Genomic DNA, 6017 nt, shown 5'->3' on the forward strand with positions numbered 1-6017 from the left:
GGGTGGGTCCAGGAGACTTGGGTCTATCCCAACCCCCAAAAAATAAAGAAGAAAGAGAGAAGAAAGACCAGAAAGAAGGGAGCATGACATCACTGTAGGCTTACTCCAAAACAACCTATTTTTTTTAAAATGTCTGTTGTCTCCACCAATTCTAAACAAAATTCTTTCTTTATATCTGTCCCTTATGGGTGGATGGATATACTGTATTTGGTGTAAACACCAAGGATAACCCACAAAAGACGGAAGAATACTTGTTTCCAGTGAGGTCCTTCTGGTGGTGATTGGGAACTACATAATAATTGGAAAGTTTAAGGGGCCCCAGGCCGACAGGGGCGCCCATTAAACCTTCACGGGATATAATATGATAGTCTTACAGTCGATCTCAGAGAAACATTATGCTGTTATGTATCAACAAAGCCCTTTCGGGTAAGGGTGCCGAGCGAGGACCCTATGATCGTGTTTATATTACACACTTGCTAGAAACACAGATCTGCCATTACGTAACGTATTTCATTGCCCATGGCCGATCCGTGTTAGGTTTACGTTCATACATGTAATCTGAAACACGGATTAGACAGGAAGTGAAGTAGCTCGCGAAAAGCCTTGTGGGACGGAAAGTCGAAGTCAGCATGACATTTAATTACAAAGTTTAATAATTTCGTCCGAACCAAGCCAAGTAACAAGAAGAAATGATTTGGTACAGGGCAAAACATTGTATTGGATAGAAAAAAAAATCCATGGGAGGTAAATAAACTATAATAGTTAGCACCCCGCGTCTCACGATAAATAGGCGGCTAATGGGGCAGATCAGAAGATTGTTGGCGCTAAAAAGATGTATTATTGTTAGTTCTAAGGATTGATTAAAAGATTAGTGTTTATAAAAAAAAAGCACTGAAGCGGCCCTGTTGGTGAGAATCAAATGAAGAAGTGAAGGTAGGCCTAGTATAGGGTATACTGTAGGTAGACTGGCAGCACTCCGGCGCATATCACGATGATTTCGGCGGATAAGAAAGCCTCGGAAAAGACTCTTTTCGTGAAAGGTATATATTATGCCTTCTCAGCAGTAAATTAAGATATAAAATTATTGCTTAATAACGGCCTTATTAACAATAATTATTTTCCTATATCATTCTGGTTGTAGGCCTATTATAAACACCCATCCCATCTTGTTAGCGCCTGTCAACAGCAAGAAAGCTATTGAATTACCACCCACTGTTTCAAGAGAGGTCAAACTTATGCCTGGAGGCTGCAAGTTGGTACTTCCAACACGGCAAGTTTGGCGCCCAGTAGCCTTTTGTCCAGATGGTATTGTAATTACACGTAATCCAGACCGTTTATACTACACACATCAGAGAAGCCGTGTTCGTCAATCCGTGTTCAGAGTGTAATATAAACGGGCCCTATGGGTTGGGGCACCTTTGGGCCCCAGGTGACGGGGGCCCTGCGGACCGTCACATAAGAGCGCATAGTCATTACACCACTGTACGGGAAACAATTTCCTACTCATTTCCAATTAGTATACGGTGCGCTATCGTAACTTGCATTTCAGCCTTCCAACTGAAATACAAGGAAGAGCAGTGATGGCAATTCAATACACTACATCATTCCTAAAGCCCCTTCCAATTTCAATCTTAGAAAACTTTATTTATCCTCCAAAAGGCTGGAAAGGACTCCCTGTACAGACGAATGCTTTGTTCATTTTTAAGTCAGTAATTAAAATAACTATAATAATCTCTACAATAATTATAATTACAACAACAACAACAATAATAATAATAATAATAATAATTTTAATATTGGTTGCCTTTTTGCCCTTTAAATCTGTTTCCTTTTGCTGTTATTGTGATGTGGGTCTTTTGTTGAAAAATGTTTAAATGTTGATTGTTTAGATTTTTCTGCTTGAACCCTTTACTTTTGTAAAATTCAACCCATTTTGAGTGATGAATAAAGAATGATTTGATTTTATTTGAATCGGAGACCTAGAGATCCCCACGTTTTAGCGCACACAGAGGTTACCACCAGTTTAGGCAACTGAGCTAAGCTGCTCTGCTACCTGGTTATAAATCTATAAGGTACCATTCCAATATTTAATAATAGGCTCTATAATACAATAACACTATTAAAATTCAGAGACGGACAAACATTTACTTTCGCCATAATGTTGTACAGAAAAGCCTATGACTTCTGGATCACTTTTTCTTCAGGTCATCTAATAGGCTTGAAAATATCAATATAAAGATGTTTGAGTAACAAAATTCATTGATTGTTTTTAATAAAGTATTACTTTAATACCAAAAAATATGTTGGTCTGAAACATGATAAGGCCAATCTGGCTAAAATGACCCGATCGTCCTTTAAGGTCCAATTGATGATGATGCAGGCGTTTATCATCCGAATATCTGAATTATTAGTAGGGCTTTAATGTATACTTTATTTTAATCGATTTCAACATGCTGTGTATAATATTTAATAATAGGCCTACTATGATGGATAACCATGTAATTTATTCTTTATATACTGACATGTTTAAAGTCGGAGGCGGATTTTAAGGTGGGTACTTATGCAGCAGTCCGGGGCTCATACATTTTTTTAAAAATTAAAAGAAAATATTTTGTCAATAGCGGTTGTATTATTAGATTGCTCGGTAGTAGTAAGTAGGGGCCCATCGCCTTTCAGGGACTCATTTGGACATGGAGGAAGTAAGCGTTTCCCTAGAGAGCACACAGGCATTACATAACTGGTCAAACCTCCATAGTGGGTCATCCAGGGGCATAGTTTAAAGAATCCCTTCTAATAAATCTGCCAAATATTGTGTTTGTGGGATTTTGGTCTACTTGGTTTTTTCAGAAATTATAGAAAATGTTACGTATTGTTAAGGCATTGTAGGAGAGTGCTGAGTATCAGTGTTACTGTAAGTAAAAGTATCTAACCCTCTCCAGGGCCCATTTCAAAAATGGCCGCCATTTATATACCAGGTGAAAAATCAAGTGTCAACAGGGCTTAGGGTGACCAGGACAGATTAATTAGGATATCTGGCAATGTTGACTACTTCTAACATTTAACTCCCCCTAATTTGATTTCTAGGCCTCTTTTTTGATTTTTTTCCTTGTCTAAATTTGCTCACAAACAGACTCACAAGCAGTATTCAGTGTACATCAGAAAATGGTATGAATTTTGTATCCGACGGGTGATTAATTACACCTGTAGAATTAGTTTTAGAATTTTCAGCAATGCTTCATATAGATCAGGGTCTGAGCTACAGTGCTATTAGTACTGCAAGGAGTGCTCCATCATCACAGACTATAATTTGGAAAGATGAAGGCACGTTTGGTACTCATCCTTTGGTTATCAGAATGTTAAAAGCAGTATATAATAGGAGCCCACCTGTGCCTAGATATACATATCCCATATAGATATAATAAGAATACTAGAGCGCTAACCGCAATGTATTCGATGTTCGAAATACGCAGAACTGTGTGTGTGTACCATCCAAGATGGCTGCCATAGATTTAGCCAATCAAATTTCGCTAAGCACCATCGTTTGCAATTACGCCCTCAATTTACACAGAAAGTGCAGTACATCTAGTTACTGAATAAGATGCTCCACTTGGCCTCGTTTTGGCTAAAATAGTTTAATAATTTGTTATTACCATTACTCATTATCATTAATGAAATAATAGTCAGTCAGAGGGCTTATTAATATGTAATAATATGTATAGCCTGAAGGTGGCACTTTACTACGACGGCCATCTTGGATGGTACACATACATAACTCTGCATTGCTGCGCCATCTTGTCAGCACTCTAGTTGTTTAATAGCTCTATGACATATCCAGAGTAGAATTAGGACAGAGTAGAAATTAAACAATTAAACAAGACTTACCTGGGTTGTGATTCTACACTGTCCTCTGGTTGATAGTAGGAATTACATGCCTCACCCACCCATCCTTTATTGCATGTTTTTTGTTCCATCAAATAGAGGCCTATTTTGGTTTTTGGTTTGTTCCGATACTTTATGTATTTATATTCTATATTTGTCTGGAAGTGATCCTGTTGGTATCGTTAAAATCTGGTTTTACGCATGCGCAAGCACATCTTGTGTAATTCCTACTATCAAAAGTGACAGATCCAGGAATGTGAAATGGGAGGGGGGCAGGGAGGAACTTTCAAAAACAGATAGTCTAACCACCTCAGCCCCACCATGGTTGGGGCTGAGGCAACAAAATTTATGATTATGGCACCTCTAGATAGCCAGAAATGGGCACTCATCTAAATTTAATTATAATTTTTCTTTTTTCTCCATTTCTTTATTAATTTTACAGGGTGGGGGTAGATCATGACAACTTGTAGTGCATTCAATGCTGCATGGATCTGAAGGCTTTCTAATGAATCAATGAATTTTTCTTATAATTTTTGCTGATTATATGTCTGTTTTCTAGATCAGTGATCATACTCCAGCAGTCGGAATACTCCTTAAAAGGCATATTAAGGAATCCATCAATTTGTGTCAAATTGTCTGGAGTCAGGTTCATTCTACACTTCATTAGTTTTTGTCTGTGATGACTGAATTGTTTTGAAATGGTTCCTTCCTTAGAATCCAGGAATGATGGTCGTAATACTTTAATCTTGTGTTGAAGACCAAAATGTTTGGTTATGCTGATGGTATCATGCAGAAGAGTAAGATTTTCTGAACTCAAATAAAGTTTAACCAAATCATTCAGCAAGTCCAATGTTGTATCTATTTTTGATAGTCTCTCATTGACCACATGATCTCTGAACAACACTTTCAACATAGTAAGACATTTGCAGTTGTCATACCACACTGCGACATCCATTTTAAGTGCATTGAATTGCGTATCTGTCATGAATTAATACTTGACGTATTTCCGAGCGGTATAGAAATGACTAGGAATCCCTCTTTGACATATAAAATATAAACACAGCTCACAATGTTGTAACACAACTCTCAAATAAACTTCTATTCTGTATAAACTCCAACAAGAATCCAGTATTTTATTTCATTTATTTCATTGGCACAAACGGCCCAAAGGTTGCGTCAGCAACAGTGCGCCATAACACCACAAGTGGTGCCCACAACCTTTGGAACAAAGAACAGTACAGTAAAATTACAAAACAATTATTTACAACATAACCATAAAATTGTAGGGAAATTTAAAATCAGTAAAAAACAATAAGAATCATGAAAGGCCAATACCAAACAATTAAAAATTATCGTTCATTCAGTAAGTATTGTCTAAGTTTACAAATAAAAGAATTGTACGAACAAATAACAGCATCATCTTTAATATCGGAGGGCAATGAAGCACATCATCTTTAATATCGGAGGGCAATGAAGCAAACTGAATTGGAAAGTTGTTAACAGATGAAAATTTAAAAGCGTTTGTATAATATACCGGATGAGTAAAAGTTAAAGTATATAAACGTCGGGGGTTTACATGAATATGATTACTAACGCTACTGCAATGTGTTATCTTATGGAAACAACGAAAAATAAATGAGATCAGAATAATATATCGTCTGTCCCAAAGAGCAAGCCAATTGAGAGTGATAAGTCGTTCGTTATAATTAATGGGACCACAGTGACGCCAAAGAATTCTCCTAGAGACTCTCTGTTGTACTTTTTCAAGACGATTTACGTGATCTTGACAATGAGGACTCCATACAGGTAGTCCATACTCCAAGATCGGTAAAACAAGGGATTTGTAAAGATGAGACATGGCATCAGGTGAACAATTTGCAGCAACCGAAAAAATTAAACCAACCATTCGGTTAGCACGTTTGATAACATTATCAATGTGGCTCTTCCAATTAAGATTTCTGTCGATATACACACCTAAATGTCTGTCTCTTATACACATCTAGATGTGTATAAGAGACAGCTACACAATCATTCAAGAGCAACCAAACAAACCACATATTTCGGATAAGGCAATCAATTAATTGCCTCACCAAAAATGTCATTTATCTCATATATTGTAATATTTGTGGCAAACAATA

Source organism: Anneissia japonica, unplaced genomic scaffold (genome assembly GCF_011630105.1).
Source record: "Anneissia japonica isolate Jap-2015-1 unplaced genomic scaffold, ASM1163010v1 scaffold26968_len25018_cov109, whole genome shotgun sequence".
NCBI lineage: Eukaryota > Metazoa > Echinodermata > Crinoidea > Comatulida > Comatulidae > Anneissia > Anneissia japonica.